Genomic DNA, 25869 nt, shown 5'->3' with positions numbered 1-25869 from the left:
GGGAGCCTGATGTGGGGCTCGATCCCAGGACTCCGGGATCACGCCTCGAGCGGAAGGCAGACGCTTAATGACTAAGCCACCCAGGCGCCCCCATCAAAGGGTTTTAAGAAAGAAAGTGAGATGATCCTATTTGAATTTTAAAAAGAGAATTCTGCAGTGTGGAGAATGGGTTGAAGGAATCAGAAGAGAGACAGGGAGAACACTTAGGAGGCTGGAGCACTAGCCCAGGTGATAGGATAGGAGACCCGACTAGACTGGAGGCGGTGGACATGCATTTCATAGTTTCTGAGCACCCACTCCATGCCAGGCATTGATTTAAGCACTGGTGATGCAGCCCTGACACGTGCACAAGTCCACGCCCTCACTGACCTTACATGAGAGACAGTGACAGATGTACACATACATATACATAACATCGGATTGAGGTAGGCACTGGGAAGAACAACAGAGCGAGGTAAGAGAGTAAGAGTGCAGTGGTGTGCGGGAATGCTATCTTTCATAGGATGGTCAAGGAGGGCCTCTTCTGATAAGGTAACATTTGAGCAGAGACCTAAATGAAGCAGGTATCTGGAAGAGAATTCCAGACAGAACACGAAGGCCCTGAGGCAGGAAAGTGCCTGACATGTCCTAGGAACAGGGAGGAAGAAATGTAACTGGCATGGACTCAAGGAAAAGGAAAGAACTCTAAGATGAGGTAAGAAAAGTAATGGAGGGAGGCGCCTGGGTGGCTCAGTCGGTTAGGCATCTGACTCTTGATTTCGGCTCAGGTCATGATCTCAGGATCATGGGATCAGGCCCCATGTTGGGCCCTGCATCAGGCTCTGCACTCAGCTTGAGTCTGCTTGTCCCTCTCCTTCTGCTCCTCCCTCCACTCCCGTGCACATGCTCTCTCTCAAATAATTTGGAGAGAGCACAAGCAGGGGGAACAGCACAGGGAGAGGGATAAGCAGGCTCCCCAGTGAGTAGGGAGCCTGACATGGGGCTTGATCCCAGGACCCTGGGATCATGACCTGAGCCAAAGGCAGATGCTTGACTGACTGAGCCACCCAGGCGCCCCCTTCTACCCCTTTTTGTTATATTGTTAAAAATATTACATCTATAAATGTTGCAAACTTAACAATACATTGTTATATATAATTTTATGACTTTTAAAGGAGCTAAGGAAAGAAAGGAGAGAAAAGTATATATATATATATATATATATATACTTATACCTTCTGTTATATTAACCTTATTTATCATTTCCGAGTCTCTTTGTTCTGGTAGGTTTGAGTTATCATCTGAAGTCATTTACTTAGCCCGATATATCTTTGCTCCACCCACCTCCTTTGTGCTGTAATTGGCAAATGTACTAGATTTCTATATGTTACAGGCCCAACAATCTATCATATACATATTATTTTATACAGTTACTATTTAAATCAGTTAAGACAAGAAAAGAAATATGCATTTATATTGTCTTTAATAATTACATAACTACTGTTGGTTCATAACCTCAGGAATTCCCCTTAATACAATCTGAAATCGGCCCCCATACAGAGAGGGCAAGGAGAGACGAAAGAAAGAGGCAGAACGCTCCAGATTGGTAGGTGGCAGGTTTAATAAGCAGGGGAACTTACCTACAAGACTTGTCTTGGGGGGCACCTGGGTGGCTCAGCCATTAAGCATCTGCCTTAGGCTCAGGTCACGATCCCAAAGGTCCTGGGATCGAGCCCCGCATCAGGCTCCCTGCTTGGCGGGAAGCCTGCTTCTCGCTCTCCCACTTTCCTTGCTTGTGTTCCCTCTCTCACTGTCTCTCTGTGTCAAATAAATAACTAAAATCTTTAAAAAAGAAAAAAAAAAAAGACTTGGGTGGCTGAAAGATCAGTAAATCTCCACATCTGCCCACCGGAATATTTAAAGTTTATATAGAGGCCTTAACAGGGATCAGTCACATAACCAGTCCAGATGGTCTCAATAACATATTACAAATCTCTCAAGACTGTGTCCTTTTTTTTTTTTTAAAGATTTCGCTTATTTATTCATGAGAGACAGAGAGAGAGGGTAAGAGGCAGAGGGAGGAGCAGGAGGAGCCCAAGATGGGACTTGATCCCAGGACCCTGGGATCATGACCTGAGCTGAAGGCAGACACAACTGACTGAGCCACCCAGGGGCCCACAAGACTGTGTCCTTGAAATGGCTCCTATGGGACACCTGGGTGGCTCAGTCCCAGGCTCAGTCAGTTAAGCGACTGCCTTCGGCTCAAGTCATGGTCCCAGGGTCCTGAGACTGAGTCCCACCTCAGGCTCCCTGCTCAGTGGGGAATCTGCTTCTCCCTCTCCCTCTGCCCCTCCCGCTGCTTGTGCTCGTGCTCTCTCTGACAAATTAAATAAATAAATAAAATCTTAAAAAAACAAAACAAAACAGAAATGGCTCCTACTGTAGGACTGGCAGGCAGAATGTACATTCCAAGGACAGGGGAGGGCCGGAGGTGACTCCTATTGCCTGGGTCCAGCTCACTTAACTCACAGGTCAACTGGAGTCACCTCCTCTCAATGACCTCTTCTAACTATTACTTTTACCTGTGTTGTTTTGGCATGGATCTGAATTAATGTGTCTGAGGTCACCTGATTTCAGCCTGATGAGCTTGACTGTATCTTGTAAGGTAGGCCCTGATCCAATCTAAGTGAGGCCCTTGTAAGAGGAGGAAACACTAGGGGTACCTGTACACAGAGCAATGACCACATGAAGAACAGTGCAAGGCCGTCATCTGCAAGCCAAGGAGGGAGGCCTCAGAAGTAACCAAACTTGCAGACACCTTGATCTTGGATTTCTAGCCTCCAGAACTGTGAGGAAATAAATATCTGCTGCTTAAAGCACCCAGTCTGTGGCATTTTGTTGCGGCAGCCCTAGCAAACTAATATAAGCCCCTCTAGTGGAATTTTCATTTCAGTTACTATACTTTCCAACTCCAGAATTTCCATTCGGTTCTTATTCTTATATGATTTCTGTCTATTGCATTCTCTTGAATGACATGTCATCGTACCTTTCGTTAATCATGGTTTCCTCTATTTCCTTGAACCTATTTAAAATGGCTACTTTATTTTTAAGTTTAACTTATTTAAGTAATTACTACACCCAACATGGGGCTTGAACTCACGACCCTGACTTCAAGAGTCACATGCTCTTCCGACTGAGCCAGCCAGGTGCCCCTAAAATGGCTACTTTGAAGTCTTTGTTAAATATGACATCTGGTAGGGGCATCTGGGTGGCTCAGTGGGTTCAGCGGCTGCCTTTGGCTCAGGTCATGATCCCAGAGTCCTGGGATCGAGCCCTACATTGGGCTCTGTGCTCAGCAAGGAGTCTGCTTCTCCCTCTGTCCTTCCCCCCAGCTTGTGCTTGCTCTCTCTCTCTCTCTCTCTCAGATAAATAAAATCTTTAAAAGGAAAAAGAAATATGACATCGGGTTATTCTCACAGGTAGTTTTTGCCACTTGCTTTTCCATACCCCCAACCCAGCCCCCCTGTATGGGTTATACTTTCCTGTTTCTTTGCATATCAACATTTTTTTGTTGTTGTTGGAAACTGGATGTTTTAGGTAATGTACTAACTCTAGGTAAAGGTTCCCCACCCCCTCTTTCAGGGTGTTTATTGTTTGTAGTAACTAGCTGGATTATTTCATTTAAGTCTATTCTTGCTACCACCACCACCTCCCCCCCCCAAAAAACACACACCAGTATTAAGCCTATTATGTTGTTCCTCAAGGGGTGTGGCCTTGGGCTTGCCCACAGTCACTCTGAGATGACGGTGGTTTTGACAGGTTTCTCTTTGCCTCTTTTCCTGGCTGCACGCAAATGTTAAACTGCACTAACTGCAGGATGATTGCTCTAGTGTTTCCAACAATAGCCTGGGGCATAAACTGCTGGCTAGACTAACTCAATCAAACTAGAGTTCCTTTGAAGGAACAGCTCCTCCTGACAGTGTTAGATTGTTCTGACTCCAAGAGGCCTCCTCCCAGCTGTCTCCTTACCCATTTCTCTTGCAGATTAACTGGTCTACAGTTTAGTTTGTATCTCTCCACTGAATCTATCTCCCAATGGCCCTTCACCACAACCACCACTGTTTGTGAGAATATCCTTAAGCTTGAGGGCACCTGTCTGGCTGAGTTGGTAGAGGAAGCGACTCTTGATCTCGGGGTTGTGAGTTTGAGCCCCAAGTTGGGGGTACAGTTTAACCCCCCCCCAAAAAAAAAGGCCTTACAGAGAATATCCTTAAGCTTGAACTTCCTCATCCTATGTTGCCAATGAAGTCAGTTCTTTTGGAAAGAGATTAGGAGTGGTGACTACTTCTCCCCCAAGGAAAAATCTCCAAGCCAAGACAACAGAGTTGGGGGTAGGATGAATGACTTGCTTCTGAGTGAAATCCCCCCTCTAGGACCTGAGTGCTACGTAGGAGAAGGGCAGTAGCCTCAGGTCTTCTCAGCTTGTCTCTGCCAGTGTGGAACCACCCAGCCAGGACAGGGTAATCAGGGTCCCAGTATTTTCAGCACCCCCATGCTTGTTGCTGGCGTGCAGGGTCACAAGAGCTTCTCACTCCAGAGGTCCCAAACAGACCAGGCTACACCAGTCACGGCTGATAAGATCCAAAGGCAGAGAAATGAGTGGTCCTGAAACAAAAAAGGAATTTCTTTCAGTGAGGCCAAAAGCAGGAAGTGGGCGAGCATCTCAAAGACTGTCTCCAAAGTGCCGAAAATACTTCCAGACTTGTTAGGAAAATGTGGGGCAACGGTGGGTGGGTGGACACTTGCAGGTAGGCAGCGAAGGTCAAATCGATCATCCTCATGGAGTCAGTCACCGGCGGGGTCTTGCTGGCTCAGGGCAGTCTGCATGTTGGGATGTGAGAGGTGTTAGGTGTTAGGATGACGTGAAGGTTTTCACCCAAGCAGCTGGAAGGGTTGCCATTAAGGGGTGGGGGGGATATTGGCAGGGAGGCTCAGGAGGACTTCAGTTTGGACGTGCTAAGTTTGACAGGCCTATTAGACCTCCAAAGGGAGCTGTCCAGGAGGCAGCCGGATCGGTCTGTCTGGAGCCCAGAGGAAAGTTCTGGGCAGCAGGTGTCCTTGCAGATGGAGTGTTTAAAGACCTGAGACTGGGTGCCCCTGGGTGGCTCAGTTGTTAAGCATCTGCCTTCGGCTCAGGTCATGATCCCAGGAGATCAAGCCCCATACCAGGCTCCCTGCTCAGCGGGAAGTCTGCTTCTCCCTCTCCCACTCCCCCTGCTTGTGTTGCCCCCTGCCCCTGTTAAATACAAAAATAAAATCTTTTAAAAAATTATTTAAAAAATAAAGACCTATGGGGCGCCTGGGTGGCACAGCAGTTAAGCGTCTGCCTTCGGCTCAGGGCGTGATCCTGGCGTTATGGGATCGAGCCCCACGTCAGGCTCCTCTGCTACGAGCCTGCTTCTTCCTCTCCCACTCCCCCTGCTTGTGTTCCCTCTCTCGCTGGCTGTCTCTGTCTCTGTCAAATAAATAAATAAAATCTTAAAAAAAAAAAAAAAGACCTGAGACTGAATGCGATCCTTGAGGAGGTGAATGCACAGAGAGGCCGTTGAAGGCCCGAGCCCCAAAGCTCTCCAACCTCAGACTCTAGAGGATGGAGGGAGGAGGAAACCGCAGAAGGCACAGAGAACTGACTGGTGAGATCAGAGATAAGTCAGGAGAGTCTGGGGTCCCAGAAGCCAAGGGAAGCAAGGGTGGTAAGGAAGACAGAGTGAGTGACTACGTCAGATGCCACTGAGAGGTCTAGTGAGATAAAAAGTCACCACTGGATTTGAAGGCAGGAAGGGAGGCCATGGATGACTCTGGCAAGTATGGTTCCTGAGGCTTGGAAGCAGGTGAACTTTACTGAAGTGAGTTCAAAAGGCAGTAGGAAGTAAGGAGTTTGAGACTGTCTTCATTTGGCTCTCTCCTCTCTATCTCAACCCCTTTAATTTATCCTGGAAACTGCTGTCAGAGATTTCTCTAAAATGTAAATCTCCTCATGCAACTCTTCTGTTTAAAATCCTTCAGTGATAGTTGAAACAAGATTGACAAAATACTGATCATTATTTTTATTTCTGGGCTTTTTATTCTGTTCCATCAGTCTTAATGTCTGCCAGTATCACACTGGTTTTTTTTAAAGGTTTTATTTTTTTTTAAAGATTTTATTTTTAAGTACTCTCTACACCCAATGTGGAGCTCAAACCCACAATCCTGAGAGCAAGCATCACATGCTCCCCCGACTGAGCCCGCCAGGCGCCCCCGTACCACACTGTTTTAATTACTATAGCTTTATAATATATTTTGAAATGAGGAAGTGTGATGCCTTCAACTTTGTTTTTTCTTAAGATTGTTTTGGCTCTTCAGGATCCTATGTGGTTCCATATGAATTTTAGGATTGTTTTTTCTGTCAAAAATTTCATTAGAATTTTTTAAAAAGATTCATTCATTTATTTGAGAAAGAGAGAGAGAGCAAGCACACACACATGGGGGAGGAGAAGGGCGGGGGGGGGGGAGAGAGATAGAGAGAGAGAATCCCAAGCAGACTCCACCCTGAGCACGGAGCCTAACATGGGGCTCAATCCCAGGACCCCAAGATCACAACCTGAGCTGAAACCCAAGAGTCTGACAATTAACCAACTGAGCCATCCAGGTGCCCCCCATTGGGATTTTGGTAAGGACTGCATTGACTCTGTAGATTGCTTTGGGTAATATGGATATTTTAACAATATTCTTCCAATTCCTGAACATGTGGTATCTTTCCCATTGTTTGTATTTTCAATTTCTTTCATCAGTATTTTGTAGTTTTCAGTGTACAAGTCACTTCCTTAGTTAAGTTTATACCTAAGTGTTTTATATTTTTGATGCTATCATATATGGGACTGTTTTCCTAATTTCCTTTTCAGATACAACATTGTTAGTATATAGAAATGCAACTGTTTGGGACACCGGGGTGGCTCAGTCGGTTAAGCGTCTGCCTTCAGCTCAGGTCATAATCCCAGGGTGCTAGGTTAGAGTCCTGTATCGGGTTCCCTGCTCAGTGGGGAGCCTGTTTCTCCCTCTGCCTGCCGCTCTCCCTGCTTGTCCTCAGTTGCTCTCTCTCTCTCCCTCTGACAAATAAATAAATCTTAAAAAAAAAAAGAAATGCAACTGATTTTTATATGTCAATTTTGTATCCTGCAACTTTATTGAATTAGGGTGCCAAAACTACACAACGGGTAATGGATAGTCTTCCCAAAGTTGTTGGGAAAACTGGACATCCACATGCAAAAGATAGAAATTGGACCTTTATCTTATGCCATACACAAAATCAACTCAAAATGGATTAATGACTTAAATATAAGACTTGAAACTGTAAAAATCCTAGAAGAAAACACATGAGATAACATCATGACATGAGTCTTAACAATGATTTCATAGATATGACACTAAAAGTACAGGCATCAAAAACAAAAATAAACAAGTGGGACTACATTAAACTCAAAGGCTTCTGCACAGCAAAGGAAGCAACAGGGTGAAAAGGCGAGCTAAGGGATGGGAGAAAATATTTGCAAACCGTATATCTGATATGAGGTAAATCTCCAAAATATATAAAGAAATCCTATAACTCAATAGTAAAAAAAAATACTAACTAAATTAGATAACCCAATTAAAAAATGAGCTAAGGACTTGAGTAGACATTTTTCAAAGATATACAAATAGCCAACCGATACATGAAAAGATACACAACGATACTAATCATCAGGTAAATGCAAATCAAAACCATCACATCACCTCAAACCTGTAGGATGGCTATTAACAACAACAAGAACAACAACAACAAGAACAACAAAAAGACAAGTGTTGGCAAGGATGTGGAGAGACTGGAACCCTCGTACATTGCTGGTGCAGCTGGCAAGGAAAACAGTCCGAAAGATCTTTACAAAGTTAAAATTAAATCAAAATAGAACTGCCATATGATCCAGAAATCCCACTTCTGGATATTTATCCAAGAAAATTAAAATCAAGATCTCAAAGAGATTAGCACTCCTATGTTCATTGCAGCACTATTCCTAACAGCCCATATGTGGAAACCACCTAAATGTCCATCAACAGATGAATAAAGAAAATGTGTATATATACACTATAGAATATTATTCAGTCTTAAAAAAAGGAAATCCAGGGCACCTGCATGGCCCGGTCGGCTGAGTGTCTGTCTCTTGATTTTGGCTCAGGTCATGATCTCAGGGTCATGAGATCGAGCCCCCCTGTTGGCCCTCAGCATGGAGTCTGCTTGAGATTCTCTCACTCCCTTTCCCTCTGCCCCTGCCCTGCTCGAGTGCACTTTCTCTCTTTCTCTCTCAAATAAATAAATAAAATCTTTTAAAAAAAGAAGGAACTCCTGCAATATGTGGTAACATGGATAAACCTTTAGGACATTATGCTAAGTGAAATAAGTCAATCACAGAAGGACAAATATGCATGATTACGCTTAGATGAGTATCTAGAATAGTCAAATTCATAGGAGCATAGAATAGAATGGTGGTTAACAGAGGCTGGCGGTAGGGCGATATGGGGAGTTGTTAATCAATGGGTATAAAGTTTCAGTTAAGTAAGATGAATAAGTTCTAGAAACATAGTTAACGATACTGTATTTTACACTTAGAAATCAATACTGTATCACACACTTAAAAATCTGTTAAGAGGACAGATCTCATGTTGTGTTCTTTCCTTTCATGAAAAAATTTTTTAAATTTTTATTTTTTAATGTGCCAACAAAATGAAACTTCTGGATAATATATCATGTCTTCTGCCAGAGAATAGAGTAGCTAACAATCATGCAAGCTCACTAGTTTTCTCAAAATGAAGTGTTTTGATCTAATAACCTACCTTATCATTAAACTCCAGTATCAAAAGTTTCACTGTTTTATTTATTTACTTACTTATTTAAGTAATCTCTGCACCCAACATGGGGCTTGACCTCATGACCCCAAAATCAAGAGTCACACACTCCTCCAACTGAGCCAGTCAAATGCCCCAAAAGTTTTCCTGTTTTAAATAAATACATTCTTCAAGATTAGAAAAAATATTGATAATTGAAAATTGTTGAAACTGAGGGACTGCTCAATGGGGGTTCATTATACTATTCTCTCCACTTTTAGGCACACTTGAACATTTCCATAATAAAAAAGTTTTTAAAAATTACTTTAATTATTTTCTGATCCCAATCTCCAGGATAAAGAACAAGTTATTTTTAGCAGGAAAACAAGATTCTCTAGAATCGGGCCTACCTCTCTGGCTTCATATCTTATGCCCCCCCCATGCCCACTCCTCTTACATTCTAGACTCTACTTAAGATTTCTCAGCTTCAGCACTATTGATTTTGGTTCCAATAATTCCTTGTGGGGGGCTTACCCTGTGAAAATTAATAAAGGGAAATCTCACTATTTTTTTTAAAGATTATTTATTTATTTATTTGACAGAGAGAGAGAGAAACAGCCAGCGAGAGAGGGAACACAAGCAGAGGGAGTGGGAGAGGAAGAAGCAGGCTCCCAGCGGAGGAGCCTGATGCTGGACTCGATTGCATAACTCCGGGATCACGCCCTGAGCCGAAGGCAGACGCTTAATGACTGAGCCATCCAGGCGCCCCAGGGAAATCTCATTTAAAATGGAGTCAGGCTTGGGGCACCTGGGTGGCTCAGTTAAGTGTCTGCCTTCAGCTCAGGTCAGGACCTTGGGGTCCTGGGATCAAATCCCATCTCAGGCTCCCTGCTCAGCGGGGAGTCTGCTTCTCTCTTTCTCTCCCAAATAATATTATAAATAAAAACTTTTAAAAAAATAAAATAAATGAAATGGAGTCAGGCTTGATCTCAGAGCCCCACAGCTGTTTTATTTACTTAAATAAATAAAACTTAAAAAAATAAAATAGAGGGGGGCCTGGGTGGCTCAGTCAGTTAAGCGTCTGCCTTCAGCTCGGCTCATGATACCAGAGCCCTGGAATTGAGCCCCATGTTGGGCTCCCTGCCTGGCGAGAATCCTGCTTCTCCCTCTCCACCTGCTCATGCTCTCTCTCTCTCTCTCTCTCAAATGAATAAATAAAATCTTTTAAAATAAATAAATAAAATAGAGTCAGGAAGCCAGAATGGGAAGCCCTCATGCACTACCACTCCACATCAGTTATGGACCTCAACAGGAAGAGATGCACCTTGCTAGTGCTTTACTTTACTTTACTACTCGAGCACGAGGAAGGAAGATTCTATATTTGAACATCAGGACTGCCTGGGTGGTGCAGTCAGTTAAGTGATGACTCTTGGTTTCCACGCAGGTCCTGATCTTAGTGTTGTGAGATGGAGCCCCGAGTCAGGATCTGTGCTCAGTGAGAAGTCTGCTTGAGATTCTCTCTCCCTCTCCCTCTGCCCCCCCCACTCGTGCTCACTCTCTTTTGCTCATATAAATAAATAAATCTTTAAAAGAAACCTACACTACACTTTGAACTCCCAGTTTACTCCAATGGACTTTTTGTTTATAACAGCCCCTCCCAACTCTCCTCTTTCCTCTATAAAAGAGCAAGAGTGTTCCTCTCCTTTGTTCTTGGAACTTGCCTATGGTTTTTCCTATGGCTTGCTTGTCCCAAATTGCAATTATTCTGCAATTCCTGAATAAACCCATTTGCTGGTAAAATAACTGGCTGTTTTAATTTCAAGGTTCACAACCTGTATATTGTAAAATTTTTAGCAGCATCTCTGTCTTCTATCCACCAGATGCCAGTAGCACTCCCTCGGTTGTGACAACCAAAAATATTCTCCAGGCTTTGCTAAATGTTCCCTAAAGGGCAAAATAGCCCATGATCAAGACCACTGGTCTAGGTATACCAGACAACTAGCAGTTCCTAACATGACATGCTGTTTCATACTTTTGATAATCTGCATAAACTATCCCCTTTGCCTGGAATGTCTTCCCTCTCCTCTGCCTGACCACTTTTGTTAGCAGTTCAAATAACTGCTTAAAGCAACAACTTCTTTGTTTCCTGTGTTCATTTTTGTAGCTCCAGTGCCTAACACAGTCCCTAGCATAAAATAAGTACTAAATAAATGTTTGCTGAAAGGATTAATCATCATTATTAAGAGATTTTCATTGAGCTTCTTGTGAGCACTGATTTTTATAAAAGGTACAAAACAGGATCTTCACTCTAAGCTTGTTAACAATTTAATGGGTGTGATAGAAACTGTTAATTATCCCCCATTGTCTTTTCTCTCCTTTTGTCTTGAATAAAAGCACTTACTGATAGCTGCCTAGTAAAAACATTTCCCAACCTCCCTTACAGAGTAAGTCGTTGACAAGTGTTGTAAGTAGAAGTGGTACGTGTCCCTTAAAAGAAGGGACAAGTTCATTTTGCTTTCTTCCTATTGGCTGGAATACAAATCAAGTGGCTGGACTTCAAGCAGCTCTTTTGGACTATAAGGCAGAAGCCTCAGGCTAAGGATGGCAGAGCAACAATAAAGACCAAGTGTGTGTCCCTGATGAGCACAAAACCACCCAACTCACCTTGAACTTCATGTCTTCTGACTTTATAGCATAAAGAAATAAACTTATCTTGTCTAGAACATACTTAAACATAATCTTAAATAATTAAGTTGGGAAGACCAAAAGCAGAAGAGATTGGATTTAAGAGCAAAACAGAATCCTGGGATGGATGAGGTAATTTGTATACGAGTAAAATAACACAAAAGGTGGATGCAATACCAAGGGTACCTCATGCCCAGAGATGTTTGGGAGTAGGGTTCAAATTCCTAACACCTGCAAAGATATGGGTCCCCCATGACTAAGAGATCTTTTAGAAATAAGTCTTCAAGCCAGAGGAGAAACCTCAAATACTTAGCAAGATAAATAAAAATAAATCCACACCTAGACAAGTTGTAGTAAAACTGAAGAACATAAAAAACAAAGAGAAAATCTTAAAAGATAAGAAAGATAGATTACCTGGACACCTGGGTGGCTCAGTTGGTTAAGCATCTGCCTTCCGCTCAGGTCATGATCCCAGGGTTGTGGGATCGAGTCTCACATTGGGCTCCTTGGTCAGCAGGGAGCCTGCTTCTCCCTCTGCCTGCCACTCCCCCTGCTTGTGCTTATGATCTCTCCCTCTAACAAACGATAAATAAAATCTTTCTAAAAAGAGAGAGAGAAATTACCAACTAAGTAACAATAGAAAAATAACTACAGATTTCTCAAGAAAAAAGATAACAGAGATAATAGGACAATAAAATGATAGAATAATATCTTCTAAGTGCTGAATAAAAAAGTCGATCAAGAATTCTATATTCATTCAACGGATTCAGAAAGTGCAATGAATTCATTTTTTAAAAACTCAACACCTTCTCTGTGCCTGGCGTTTTTCTAAATGTTTGGGATACATAACAATGAAAAAGACATAAATCCATGCCCTCGGGTGGCTTGGTGGCTCAGTCAGTTAAGCGTTTGACTCTTGGTTTTGGCTCAGGTCAGGATCTCAGGGTTATGAGATCAAGCCCTGTGATAGGCTCCGTGCTAGGCTTTCTCTCCCTCTCCCTCTGCCTCCCCCCCCCCCACCCGCTAGCACGTGCACACAAGTGCATGCGCTCTTAAGCGCTCTCTCTCTCTCTCTCTCTCTTAAAAAAAAAAAAAACAGGTAAGAGAATTGAGATGGTCTGGGGTGGGAAATGGGCTGAAAAGTTATTAAAGGGTTGTCAGGGTCACCTCATTAAGGAGGTGACATTAGAGCAAAGATTTGAAGGAGTTAAGGTACTTGGTGGAAATGTATCCAGATAAATTTTTATTTAGGCATGAGAGAGAAATAATAGCATTTTTAGACAGAAGGGGAGCAAAAGAAGCAAACTCCCTGCTGAGCGTGGAGCCTGATGTTGGGCTCAATCACAGGAACCTGAGATCATGACCTGAGCAGAAACCAAGAGTCAGATACTTAACCAACCAACTGAGTCACCCAGGCACCCTAATTTTGCAAAATCTAAATGTATACTAATTGTTAACATATAAAGGGAGGGTTAAAAAAAATGAAACTCAAATACCTTACGACCATAACACAGAAAAGTAGATGGCATGATGGGAAGAACTGGAGTTAAAGCCCTGAAACCTCCACGTATTGTTTGCAAGAATGATGTAGTTACTTATTAACTCTAAACTTATCAAAAATTAAACATGCGTGTTGACATTTTAAATAGATACTAAAAGAGTGAAAACAAGCAAAAACATACATTTAAAAAACTAAAACTACAACCCTAAATAGCCAATGAGCTCAAGAGAAAATCTTAATGGAAATCATGAAAAAGTTAAAACTGAATGACAATAAAATAAAAAAATGTGACATGCATCTAAAACAGAATCATGAAGAAAATTTATGTTAAACACATTTTTTAAAAATATGCTAAATCAGGGCGCCTGGGTGGCTCAGTCAGTTAAGCGTCTGCCTTCAGCTCAGGTCATGATCCCAGGATCCTGGGATCAAGTCCCGAGTCGGGCTCCCTGCTTGGTAGGGAGTCTGCTTCTCCCTCTCCTTCTGCCTGCTGCTCCCCTTCTTTGTTCTCTCTCTCTCAATCTCTGTCAAATAAATAAAATCTAAAGAAATATATACCAAATCAATACATAAGGAGTTCTATTTTTAAAATTTATTTTTATCTTTATTTTTATTATTGTTTTAAAGTAGGCTCCATGACCAATGTGGGGCTTGAACTCACAACCCTGGGAACAGGAGTCATATGCTCTACCAACTGAGCCAGCTAGGTGCCCCAAGAGTTTCATTTTTTTAAAAAAAGATTATTTATTTATACATTTATTTGAGAGAGAGAGAGAGAGAGAGCAGGCATGAGCAGGGGGAGAGGCAGAGGGAGAGAAAAAGGGAGAAGCAGACTCTCCAATGAGTAGGGAGCCCAACGTGGGGTTCAATCCCAGGATCCTGAGATCACAACCTGACCCGAAGGCAGACGCTTAACTGACTGAACCACCCAGGTGCCCCAAGAGTTCCATTTTTGAAGCTAGAGAAAGAGCAGAACAAACCTAAGAGGACAGGGGAAAAAAAATAATACAGAGAAGAGCAAAAATTAATAGACACACACATAAAGTAGAAATGATCAATAAAATCAAAAGCTGGTTCTTTAGAAAGACTAATATAAAAGATATACTCTATAAGATTGGTCTATTTAAAACAATGAAAGGTATACATAAATAACTCTAAAAAAGAGATAGAACTACAAGATTCAATTAAAATTTAAAGCCATCTAGGGGCGCCTGGGTGGCACAGCGGTTAAGCGTCTGCCTTCGGCTCAGGGCGTGATGCCGGCGTTCTGCGATCGAACCCCACATCAGGCTCCTCTGCTATGAGCCTGCTTCTTCCTCTCCCACTCCCCCTGCTTGTGTTCCCTCTCTCGCTGGCTGTCTCTATCTCTGTCAAATAAATAAATAAAATCTTTAAAAAAAATTTAAAGCCATCTAGAACACTTTGGAAACACAGAATGAAAATGTTTTCATTTCCACAACATCCTGAAATCCCACTAAAACGATACTAGATAATTATATGGGGGGCCTAGCTGGCTCAGTTGGTGGAGCATGCGACTCTGATCTCAGGGTCATGAGTTTGAGCCCCATATTGGGCATGGAGACTACCTTAAAAATAAAAATTAATTAGTTAATTAATAAAAATGATAATAGATAATTATAAAAGATATGGACCCACAAGGTCATAAAACTTGATTAGCTGAATGGAGGAATTATGAAACTAAGTACACGTGTCGGGGAAGCCAACAACATATAATCCAATTTGTGCTGCAGAAACCCAGGAAAGTTCAGGAACTAAAGGCATCAGCATAAACAGTATCTCACATTATGTGCAACAACTGTAATATGCTGGGAAAAGATCTATGATTTCTGTCAGTCAAAATTACAAGTACAGCTGATACTGCTATGCTTTGCTGCCTACATTCATAATCGAAGGAAATGCTAAATTTAACATAATGGTCAGTGAAAATAAAGACGTAATTTTTTTTCCACCCAAGTTCACAAGTTTAACATACCTGTGACCCAGCAAGTCCACTCTTAAATATACACCCAACAGAAATACTTGTATGAAGAAACATATATACATAACATTACTTAATAGCCAGAATTTGGAAACAACCCAAATGGTCAAAAACAGTAGAACGACATCCAGTAAACGGGAATCTAAGAAAGGCAAAGTGAATTTCCAGGATGACATCTATGTAGCAATCCTAAGATCAATCAATCCTTATGGGAGTAGAAGGGTAGATGGCAAGAAGAAATATGTCTCCAAATAAAAAACAAAATAAAAACTAAAACTAAAAGATTACCTGATTCCTTTGACCTTGTAGAGTAGGGTTTTACATCTCTGGAGGGGTCTGGTGGAATAATTACTAATAGGTACAAGAAAACAAATCAATCAAACAAAATAACCAAAGTAATTATTAACTCTAGATAAAACAAAATGTCATATTTGAAAAGAAGCATAATAAGAGTATACAGTTGACCCTTGAACAATGCAGGCGTTAAGAGCACCAAATACCCCACACAGTCAACAGTCCAAGTCTAACTTTGGACTTCCCCGAGTTAACTACTAACAGTCTACTGTTGACTAGAAGCCTTACTGAAAACAGAAACAGCTGGATTAACACATATTTTGTGTGCTATATGTATTACATACTGTATTCTTACAGTACAGTAAGCTAGAGAAAAGAAATGTTTAGAAAATCATAAGAAAATACAATTACAGTACTATATGTATATTTATTGAAAAAAAGCCATGCACGAGTGGATCTGTGCAGTTCAAACCCATGTCGTTCAAGGGTCAACTGGATTATATGTCTCAGCTATGAACAGCATTAAATAATCATAATAATGTTAACACTGAATTATGATTTACCAAAAACTGTAACTAAATGGAATAAAGGGAAGTATATGCAAGACTTTGCATTGTGAATAAATCCTGTTAGCAACACTTTTACTTGTAATTTGCCAGTCTGCCATGACTTGAGTAACTAGTAACAGATAGTTTGTGAGCTGGAACTATTTTCTACAATAGACATGTTTGGGACATCATGAAATTCTCCAAAACCTGTTTTTACAAGCTATTGGAGGTAATACATGCCTTAACACAGGATGGGTAAAGGCAGATACTTTAGTAAAAGATTATGACAAGAGCCCTTATCTCCTTATACTGAATGTCAGCGAGGCACAAAAAGAGGTCCCCTGCAGCTTATGATAAAGAACAAACCATAGTCAAATTTACTCTTACTTAGAAACTTGCCTTCAAGATGATTAGTCAGGTAACAAATTTTCTTATTTAGCTCCTAGGGTCTTAAATATTCTCCAGCTTTTTTTATTAGTAAAATTAGAAAAGCAATCTATAGCAAAGCACATAAATGAACGGAAATTCTAGGTAAAAAAAAAGTGTTTTCTGTGTGTTCAATACACCTTGCCCATTTTTCCCTTTTAATTGGGAGTGGACAGTACAAATGGTTGTATTCTACATTTCTCCTCTCAACTCTCTAACTCGTGTGTGTTTGCAGGAGGTGGTAGCTATAAGAGAACTCAATGCTCATCTTCAATAAAGTTCAATAGATAATTCTCTCCTTTGCTTCTGGGCAAATAATCTTTTGGTTTGAGTTTAAAATTTAGGGGAAAAAAACCAAATAACTTTTTTAAGAAAGATTTTATTTATTTGAGAGAGAGAGAGTGCCAGCACAAGCAGGGGGAGGGGCAGAAGGAGAGGGAGAGAATCTCAAGCCGACTCCTGGTTGAGCACAGAGCCCAACGTGGGGCTTGATCTCATAACCCTGAGATCATGACCTGAGCCGAAATCAAGAGTGGGACGCCCAACCATCTGAGCCACCCAGGCGCACCCCTCTCCCCAAATAACTTTTTAAAAATGTAGGGTAGAGGCCAAGAGCAGGCCACCTCAAAGTGTGCCACCTGGCATATTGGTTATTTTTAATTAAAAGTTACTTAAAGGGCACCTGGATGGCTCAGTCAGTTAAGTGTCTGCCTTTGGCTCAGGGTCCTGGGACAGAGCCCCACATCAGGCTCCCTGCTCAGTGGGGAGCCTGCTTCTCCCTCTTTCTCTGTGCCTCCCCCTGCTCATGCTCTCTCTCACACGCTCTTTCTCAAATAAATGAGTAACATCTTTTTTTTTAAAAGTTACTTAAGAAATAGCCGGTGCAAGAATACTCTGACCCCCCCAACTTTGTCTCCAGAAAGCAGGAAATAAATCTCCCACGTGAAAGGTACACCCTCCCTGTACCAGGAGGTAAACAGACATCCTTATCACCAGAGAGAGAATTCAGAGCCAAGAAGGCTGTATAAACAAACCTTATACTTTTACTAATTTACTACTCTAGCCCAAATTCTGTTTAGAATTCCTTCCTAATTGAAGCTCCTAAACGTAAGTTTTCTTTGGCCTGTCAGTTCCTTACAGATGTATTGTCTCTTTGTCTAAAAAGTATAAAAACTGCCTGCCTTGGTCATTTCTTTAGGTCTCAATTTCATTATTGGGCCTCCATGCATATGTAATAAACTTTGGGTTTTTTTCCTCCTGTTAATCTGCCTCATGGCAATTTCATTTTCAGACCATCTAGACAGTCTTGAGGATAGAGGAAAAATTTTCCTCTCCAACAGTAGCAGAAAGACTATCTTTTTAAAAAAAGGGTTTATTTATTTGAGAGAGAGAGCACAAGTGGCGGCAGATGCAGAGGGAGAGGGAGAAGCAGACTCCCCGCTGTGCAGGGATCCCAATGCGGGGCTCAACCCTAGGACCCCAAGATCATGACCTGAGCCGAAGGCAGATGCTTAACTGACTGAGCCACCCAGGTGCCCCAAAAAGACTAACTTTATTTTTTCTTTTTAAAATTTTTTAAGTAATCTCTGCACCCAACGAGGGGCTTGAACTCCCAATCCTAAGAACAACAGTCACATGCTCTTGAGCTAGCCAGGCACCCCAGAAAGACTAATTTTAAGGTATTCACCTTGGGGGGCACCTGGGTGGCTCAGTCGGTTAAGAATCCGACTCTTGATTTCAGCTCAGGTCACAATCACGGGGTTATGAGATCAAGTCCTGCGTCTGGGGCTCCGCACTGGGCGTGGATCCTGCTTAAGATTCTCTCTCTCCTTCTGACCCTCCTTTCTCTCTCTCCTCCTCCAAAAAAATTAAGTATTCATCTTAACATCATCAAGATAAAGCTTTTCTATTTTGAATACTCTGTTCTTAGCTGATGCCTCTAAATGATTTCACTTTTTTAAAAAAATATTTTATTTATTTATTTGACAAAAAGAGAGACAGCCAGCGAGAGAGGGAACACAAGCAGGGGGAGTGGGAGAGGAAGAAGCAGGCTCCCAGCAGAGCAGGGAACCTGATGCAGGGCTCGATCTCAGGACCCTGGGATCATGTCCTGGGCCGAAGGCAGACACTTAACGACTGAGCCACCCAGGTGCCCCCAAATGATTTCACTTTTAAACTCACCATTATTCATTACATAGTCATATGATTATCTGAACAACCAAAGTTTAAAGTATTTGAAGCAACCAAAAGGCAAAGGATCTCTAATGTCCATAAAGACAAAATGTGGGGGCACCTCGGTGCCCTGAGCCTCGGCTCAGTCGTTTAAGAATCTGACTTTTGATTTGGGGGCTCAGGTCATGATCTCAGGGTGGTGAGACTGAGGCCTGAATCCAGCTCCTTGTTCAGCAGGGAGTCTGCTTGGAATTTTCTCTCTCCCTCTGTCCTTCCCCACCCCCCCAACTCATGCACGTGCTCTCTCTCTCAAATAAATAAATAAATAAATAAATATTTTAAAAAAAGACAAAATGTGAACTATGAGATCTTTTAACATTGGAAGCTTTTTTTTTTTTTTTTTTTTTTTTGTCTTCGGGATACTGCCCTACTAGAAATTAGGAAAGTATTAATTTTGAACCATTTTCCCCGTTAGGCCTAATAATGGCTGTTTAGTAGTTGTTTACCATAAATAAATGAGAAACATTTCTGATCTTAATATTTTTTTTATATATTCTTAGATTTTTCTTTTTACTTCGGGATTTTTTTATAGCTCCAAATCTTCCCAACCTGAATTTCTCTAAATTCTGTTATTTATCTAATGGTCTTCCTTTACTTCTATACCTATAGAATGTGTTACAGTACTTAATATTTGACATGAAAACTTTTCATGTTTTTGTAATATAACATAAACATCTTTTCCTTTAATTTTTTAAAAATTTTAATTCCAGATAATTAACATATATTATAGGTGTACAATACAGTGATTCACCAATTTTATACATGACTCAGTGCTCTTCATGGTAAGTGTACTCTTAATCCCCTTTACCTATTTCATCTGGTAACCAACAGTTCTCTATGTTTAAGAGTCTGTTTGTCTCTTTTTTTCTTTGTTTTGTTTCTTAAATACCACATATGAGTGAAATCTTATGGTATTTGTCTTCCTCTGACTGACTGACTTTGCTTATCATTATCCCCTCTAGATCCAACCATGTTGTTGCAAATGACAAGATTCTATTCTTTTTTATGGCTGGGTAAATTTCCATTAATAAACATTATTTTATTTATTTATTTATTTATTTATTAAAAAGATTATTTATTATTTATTCGACAGAGATAGAGACAGCCAGCAAGAGAGGGAGCACAAGCAGGGGGAGTGGGAGAGGAAGCAGGCTCATAGTGGAGAAGCCTGATGTGGGGCTCGATCCCATAACGCCGGGATCACACCCTGAGCCAAAGGCAGATGCTTAACCGCTGTGCCACCCAGGCGCCCCAACATTATTTTATTTATTTATTTAGAGAGTGTGCAAGTGTGGGGGAGGGGCAGAGGGAGAGGGAGAGTCCCAAGCGGGCTCCATGCCCAGTGCAGAGCCCTACTCAGGGCTTGATCTCACGACCCTGAGATCATGACCTGAGCTGAAACCAAGAGTCAGATGCTCAACCAACTGAGCCACCCATGTGCCCTGAAAGTGAATGCTTTTTTTTTTTTTAAAGATTTATTTATTCGACAGAGATAGAGACAGCCAGCGAGAGAGGGAACACAAGCAGGGGGAGTGGGAAAGGAAGAAGCAGGCTCATAGCGGAGGAGCCTGATGTGGGGCTCGATCCCATAACACCGGGATCATGCCCTGAGCCGAAGGCAGACGCTTAACTGCTGTGCCACCCAGGCGCCCCAAGTGAATGAATTCTTTATGTCACATCTCCCATTACCTCTTGTTATATGTCATCAGCAGACATGGTGAAAGGCTGCTTAACATCTTTTGTTATAATCCTTAACTGATAGTAAGATACTTCAAATAATTATACTTCATAAGCTTCTTTTTTATGTTGGAATCCAAAGTCCTCAAAAATACCTTTAACTTGGCTAATATATAATATATAATATCATCCTGTCCTTTACAGATAACATTAAAATCAGCAAGTATTTGTGTGAAATAATTTTTTTGTAGTTTACAAAATATCCAACTCTTTTCCTAATTGTCTGCTTGGGATCTGGGTAATTTCGGAGCTGGTCTGGGTCAAGAATTAATTACAAACAACAGTGAATACAAGAGTATTTAAATGAAGGTCATTTTGATCTTGAAATAATGTTAGTCTTACAGTTCCCATTATGCTGGGTCAAGTTGAACACCAAGCAGTCCCTCATGATTCCCACAAGTTTTATTTGTGAAAGGAGTTCACATAAAAGGGGCAATACAACTAATAGAAAATGGCCTGCTCAGTGAAGGCCAGGGAAGAATTTCAGTAGAATTTCAGAAGAAAAACAGCAAGGTTTTTCTGTGTGTATATAGACATTTTCCCTTCTGCTTTTCGGGGTAGGGGGACAACCCCAACCATGATTGCCCAGCCTGGGAAGGGGGAAGAAGGATCTTGGACTACACAGTGAAACTGTGACAGTCGATGATGTAAGGAACTTTGGGAGAGTTCTCTACCTCTCTCTCTCTCTCTGTTTTATTCTCCCCTTTAGCTCGTAAAAAGGGGCCATACCACACTCTTCCCCCTGGGTTTTGTTTTTTTCTTTTGCTTTGGAATAAGTAATATATTGACATGGTACAATAACCAAAAGGTTAAAAAGATACACAGTGAAATATATGAAAAGATGGGCAACTTCATTAATCATCAGAGAAGTGCCAAGTAAAACTCCCCGCTTAGCAGGAAGCCTGACGTGGGGCTCAATCTCACGACTCTGGGATCATGACCTGAGCCAAAGGCAGATGCTTAACTGATTGAGCCACCCAGGTGCCCCAAACATAAGTTTTCTTTGTCCTGTCAATTCCTCACAGATTTCTTTGCCAAAAAAGTAAAAAAGCTGTCTGCCTTGGTCATTTCTTTGGGTCTCGATATTATTATTTGGCCTCTGGGCACATATAATTAAACTGTGGCTTTTTTCTCCTATTAGTCTGTCTTATGTCAATGTAATTCTTAGAGCAGCTAGAAGAATCTTAACAGGTCATGTAAAAATTTTCCTCTATTAAAATGGAACATATGCTTACTCTATGATCCAGCAATTCCAATGCTAAGTATGTATCTGATATAAATGCATACATATGATCACCAAATGATTTGTACTGGAATATTCAAAGCAGCACCCCAAATAGTAAAATGGAGACACTGTGGTAGATTCATGCGATGGAATATTATACAGCAATGAAAACGAACAATTCAAAGCTACACAAGAGAATATAAATGAATCTCATAGTCATAAATGTTAAGAGAAAGAAGCCAGACATAAAGAATACACACCATGTAGTTCAGTTTACATAAACTTCTAAACAGGCAAAATTAACCAATGGTGTTAGAAGTCAGGATCGTGGTATTCTTGGTAGAGGAAGTGACCTGGAAGCGAAACAAAGGGAGAGTCTAGATTTCTGGCAACACTGTTTCTTGCTCTCAGTGCCGGTTACATGAGTGTGTTCACTCTGTGAAAATTTATCAAGTTGTATATTTATTATTTGTGCACTTGTCTGCACATGTATTATATCTTAGTTAAAAGTTTAATTAAAAAGAAACTTTACAGGGGGCGCCTGGGTGGCTCAGTCGGTTAAGTGTCTGCCTTTGGCTCAGGTCATGATTACAGGGTCCTGGGATTGAGCCTTGCATTGGGTTCCCCGGTTATCAGGGAGTCTGCTTCTCTCTCTCTTTCTGCCTGCCACTCCACCTGCTTGTGCTCTCTCTCTCTCTCTCTCTCTCTCTGTTAAATAAATAAATAAATAAATAAATAAATAAATAAATAAATATTTTAAAAAGAAACTTTATAGTATGTGGTAGACAATACCCCCAAAGTTGTCTACACCCCAATCCCTAGAAGCTACGACTATGTTAAGTGTTAAAAAAAAAAAAAAGAACACTTAGATGGAGTCCCGTGGCCCCCCACAACAGCAAACCAAGATTTAACTCCAGTTTCAAACTATCCCAGGAATGTGACCTTTTAACAGTCAAGCTGAAATTTCCTGATCAGCACTAGGGAGGTAATCTGCATGATAAACACCCTACCTTTCCTTTCCTCTCAGAAAGCTGTCCCAGCCTCAAACAATCATTTCTTTCCTTTTGCTAATAACGTCCTTGCCCCACCCTCCTACCTATAAAAATCTTCCATTTTGTACAGCTCTTCTGAGTATCTCTCTGTTTGCTAGATGGGATACTGGCCAATTCATGAATCCCTTAATAAAGCCAATTAGATCTTCAAATTTATCCAGCAATTTTGTTTTTTAACATAAATTATATGGCAAAGGGAAGTAAGGTTGCTAATCACCTGACATTAACATAGGAAGAGTATTTTGGATTATCCAGAACAATATAATCACAAGGATTTTAAAAGTGGAAGGGGAGGGATGCGTGGATGGCTCAGTCAGTTAAGCATCTGACTCTTGACTCTTGGTTTCAGCTCAGGTCACGATCTCAGGGTCCTGAGATCAAGCCCTGTGTCTGGGGCTCCGCACTGGGCATGGATCCTGCTTAAGAGTCTCTCTCTCCCTCTGCCCCTCCCCGGTTCCTCTCTAAAAAATAGTGGAAGAAGGAGTTAGAAGAGAGAGTGAAAAAGAGGTAGATGAAGCAGGGTCAGAGAGAGATTCTATGTTGCTGGCTTTGAAGATGGAGGAAGGGGCCATGAGTGGAGGAATATGAGCAGCCTCAAAACTCTGGAAATGACAAAAAACTACATTCTCTCCTAGAGCCTCCAGCAAGGAACTCAGTCTGCAGGTACACCTGCCCGCACCTCAACTTTAGTCCAGTGAGATCCGTGTTGGACTTTTAATCTACAGAACTGTGAGATAATAAAGATGTGCTATTTTAACCCACTACATTTGTAGTAATTTGTTACAGCAGAACAGGAAACTAATACAGTTGGTGTGGGGAAAGATCAAGTGTTCAGAGAATCTGAACATGTTAGACATCTATGTGGAGATACCAAATAGGCAGCTGGATAGGAGTCTGGAATTCAGGGGAGAGGTATGGGCTGGAGGTACAAATTCTGGAGTTGTCAGTGAAGAGAGAAAAGCCAAGAGAATGGATGAGATTAACAAAGAGTGAGTGTAGGTAGAAAAGAGGTCTAAGGACTGAGCCCTGAACACTCAAATCTGACAGCTTACATATAGCTGGTTATTTAAAGCTAGTGAGCACTCTGGGGCACCTGAGTGGCTCAGCCAGTTAAGTGTCTGACTCTCAGTTTCCACTCAGGTTGTTATCTCAAGGTTGTGTGATGGAGCCCTGCCTCAGGCTCCCTGCTCAGTGCAGAGTCTGCTTAAGACACTCTCCTTCGCCCTCTGCCCCTCTCCCCACTCAAACATATAAATAAATCTTTTTTTTTTTAATTTTTAAAGATTTTATTTATTTATTTGTCAGAGAGAGGAAGAGTACAATCAGGGAAAGTAGCAGGCAGAGGGAGAAACAGGCTCCCTGCTGAGCAAGGAGCCCCGCGCAGGACTTGATTTCAGGACACAACCTGAGCTGAAGGCAGACACCCAACTGACTGAGCCACCCAGGTGTCCCTCAAATATATAAATAAATCTTAAAAAAAAAAAAAAAAAGCTAGTGAGCACTCCAAAACAGAGGCAGACACCAAGATGTGAATGCTCAGGCAGATACTTAAGCTAGGCTTGTAAGAACAGGCGGGTACTTGAGACAGGAGTGAGTAACAGATCTCAAAAACAAAGAAACAGTTTTGGCAAGAGGACTCAGTCATATGCTTGGCAACAGGGGTTGAGAAAAATTTAAGGATAGAGTCTGGGTAATATATTCTAGATGTCAGCAAAGATGGAACCTTGGCTCTGAGCCAGCTTTCTGCCTTGGGCTTCTATTGCATCCTTAACTTGATTCCGGCCCCCTGTGGGTGTCTGTGTATCTTTCTAGCTTATCATTTGCCCTTCTTTCTCATTTCTCTTCCTTTTTCCTTAATTGCACATAATACAGAAATAATATACTCAATTGATTCTGACATTTCCCCCTCACATTTTAACACCTCCGAAATCAGGATGAATCTTAGAATTGACGGTGTGTCATAGTTCAATGGGCAGCACTTTTTTCTTTCTTGGTATGTAAAATTATGGTGGTCTTAGATTCAAATGGTACCTCTGACTTCATGAAATACAAATGCTCTATCATTTAGGGAAACACTTTTCAAATTTTGCATTTTTTAAAATTTGAGGGGTTGAACTTCCTTGAAGTTTAATTTACTTAAAATAATATTCACCAATTTTAAGCGTACAATTCAACGAGCTTACACAAATGCATGCTGTCACGCAACCACCACCACAACCATGATAAAGAGCATTTTCACCGTTCCAAAATGTTTCCTGGAGTCTCTCTGCAGTCACTCCCTTCTCCCCACCCCTGCCCCTGGCAATCATTGATCTGCCTTCTATCACTAGTTTCACCTTTCCTAGGATTTCATATAAATGAGATTGTACAGCATGTACTCTCTGTGTCTAGATTTTTTCACTCAGCATAATCATTCTAAGATTCATTCATGTTGACAGACGTATCAGTTCATTTTTATTGCTGAGTATTATTTCATTCTAGGAATGTATCACATTTTGTTTGTCCGTTCGCCAGTTGAGACATCTGAATTGTTTCCAGTTTGGGGCTATTATAAAAAATGAATAATTAGCCTTTTTCAAAGCGGGGGAAAAAGCGTAAACCCATCTAAAGCAAGTTGGGTTATATTTTATTTTCTCCTCCCCGTGAGGCGTGAGTACCATGATAGAATCCCTTTACTTAAAAAAGGATGAGGAAAACAAATCTCATACATTTTGGTCATATTACTCCTTTAAAAATCAGTGAATGGTGAATGTTTATCTGTGAATCCTAATCAATGTCAGGAAAAGAAATTCCAAACTGAAAGTACACTTTAGAGTCGATAATAGAAAACACGAATCTAAAAAGAAAGAAAGAAAACGCAAGTCGTTCCCCCAGCGAGGTAAACTTTGGATAACATCGGGTTACCTGAGGAAAACGAAGCCTACACACCGAGTTGTGTTTTTTTTTTTTTTTGCAAAACCTACCTTTTGATCTGAAAAACACTAAACTTTCAAGAATAAAGACTTCACTTACTTACAAACAGGGACACTGAGAAAACTAAGGCTCCAGAACGCCCGGCCAGAAGCGGCTAACTACTTTGTATGCCGGGATTTGTAGTCCGCGAAAGAGTCGTTCTAGCAAGATGGCGGAGTTGTTAATGACGTGAGAAGAGCGGCCCCGAGGGAGTATGCGCCGCGAGGGGATTGGGCGGTGCGGGGATTCGACAGGCGGGAAGTTAAGACCAGGTGCTAAAACCTTTCCTTCAAAGGAAGCCTGGTGCCCTGAAGTCTCGCGAGATCCTGGCGGGGCCCAATGGA

The 25869-nt window shown here is 41.4% G+C and overlaps 1 long non-coding RNA gene across 2 annotated transcripts; it reads right to left on the bottom strand.

The window, feature by feature from the left end:
- Window positions 1-1445: 1445 nt before the first annotated feature.
- On the bottom strand, window positions 1446-25751 carry LOC113241283 (uncharacterized). Of its 2 annotated transcripts, XR_003311509.4 has the most exons (5): window positions 25586-25751; window positions 21782-21874; window positions 15348-15410; window positions 11974-12159; window positions 1446-4644 (listed from the first exon to the last, which is right to left on the bottom strand). It is a non-coding gene; the product is annotated as an uncharacterized LOC113241283 (long non-coding RNA). The 2 variants fall into 2 exon arrangements; XR_008960026.1 differs by lacking the exon at window positions 21782-21874 and having other exon boundaries at window positions 25586-25749.
- Window positions 25752-25869: the final 118 nt, after the last annotated feature.

Source organism: Ursus arctos, chromosome X (assembly GCF_023065955.2).
Source record: "Ursus arctos isolate Adak ecotype North America chromosome X, UrsArc2.0, whole genome shotgun sequence".
NCBI lineage: Eukaryota > Metazoa > Chordata > Mammalia > Carnivora > Ursidae > Ursus > Ursus arctos.
Note: the sequence above shows the minus strand (reverse complement) of the source record. Positions and strands in the feature narration are given on the sequence as shown.